The sequence below is a fragment of the Alligator sinensis genome, unplaced genomic scaffold, assembly GCF_000455745.1.
Source record: "Alligator sinensis unplaced genomic scaffold, ASM45574v1 scaffold123_2, whole genome shotgun sequence".
Classification (NCBI taxonomy): domain Eukaryota; kingdom Metazoa; phylum Chordata; order Crocodylia; family Alligatoridae; genus Alligator; species Alligator sinensis.
Genome location: NW_005841917.1, coordinates 3,748,668 through 3,750,515, shown reverse-complemented (window position 1 = coordinate 3,750,515; position 1,848 = coordinate 3,748,668).

The following is a 1,848-nucleotide window of genomic DNA, read 5'->3' as shown; positions in this document are numbered from 1 at the left end:
GCCTGCAGTCTATGCCGAAGCTGCAGCCAGGAAGCAGGGGGAGGGGCCAGCCCTGCTGTGGAGCAGAGAGCCCCGCCCAGCCCAGAGAGCGTGCTGGGGTGCTGGGGGTGTCTGGTTTAGCTTAAACCAGCAAGAGGTCAGAGACAGACATTGCATAAACCGGTTTGACCCAAATCAGTTGTCTGATACTACACTGAACCAGGTTTATCTCAAACCAGTTTCAGCTATTTTCAAACTGGTTTATGTGTACTGAGCATCTGTTCTCTTACAGGTTTAAACCAGTTTCTGATCTCTTAAACCTAGCCAGGAGGGCAAGTGTAAGCAAGGCCAGAGAGCCTAGAGTTTTGTAGTCCAAGAGGGATGAGTGTAAACAGGGCCAGGGCCCAGAGATAGGGGCCAAAGGCTGAGGAGGGCCACAACCAGATTGGCAGGACCAGGGGAGCCCATGAGTCTTAACTGGCCTAAGAGTAGGCCCAGGGCCCAGAGAAAGGGGCCAAAAACCGGGGGTCCCAGCCAGAGACCAAGTGGGCTAGGAAGCCTGTAGCCCAGGAGGAGTAAGGTTTGGAGCCAGAAGCCCCAGGGTATGCATTAGCAGGGCCATGGGCCCATAGCCAGAGAAGGAAGTTAGGAACAGCAGAGAGACAGAGACAGGAATGGATAACATCAGTGAGGCATATGCGCAAGTACTGGGGAAGATGGAGCCCATGCAATCAGCTCTTAAGGTGATAAGCGGTGACACAGGCCCTCATGAGAACATCTGACTTGAGAAGCCCTGGGGCAGCTTCCCTTTTCTGAAAGTATCATTTTACCAAGGCATGGGAGGAAAGGAGAAGGGGTGATTGCCCAGAGAGACAGCAAATTTGATAAGGTGTGAGGGGCATGGCTATCCCTGGAATTGAACTTTGTCACACCTAGCCAGTCATTCTCCAGTCTGTATTTGTATGTGGGATGACAGTTCCACCATAAATGCAGAACAGTATGCTTGTCCTTTTTGATGTGATTCATTTAAGCTATTTCTCCAATTTATCTAAAGGTTTTTGAATCCTAATCCTACCCCCCAGTATCTGCAACTCCACCCTTGATGTCATATGCACTTTTGCTAGCTGTGCATTTCATCCTCCAAATCATTAAGGAAGATATTAATGGGGATCTCCACAAATCACACCTAAAGTATCCCTTGCAGTAGCTCCTTTAATGTTGTTCATTTTGACACTTGCCCCCTCCCCCCTGTCCCTGATTGGTGGAGGGACTCTGCCAGCTGGGCTGTTTACTGCTGATCACCGGCATGATTAATGGAGATCCTTAGATATTAAATAGTACCAAACCCAGGACAGGCTCCTGGGTACCCTTCCAATTAGACACCGAGCCATTGACACCTATTCTTTGAGTAATAGGATCTAACAAGTTGTGTGTCCTTTTCACAGTACTTTCCTCTAATCTGGGAAACCCTATATTTCTTATGAGAATGTTGTGAGAGACAGTGTTCAAAGCCTTGCTATCTACTGTTCTCTCTCCATCCAGAAAGTCATATTACCTTGTCAACAAGAGGAAGTCAGCTAGGCAAGCATTACTTGCTCTCGACAAACCCATGTCCTTTTCAGATATCAAGGTCAGATTGATCAAGCTGTAATTCCCAGATTCTCCTTCTTCCCTTTCTTAAAGATAGGCACTGTATTTGCCTTTTTCAAATCATCTGCCAGATGACTCACACAACTTCCATAAATTCTCAAAGAGAATAGCCAGTGGCTCTGCAATTACCTTGAGTAATCTAGGATATATCTTGTCTGGCACTGCTGACTTGAAAACATCCAGCCTCTCTAAGCAATATTTCCATACTATCAGTTGATT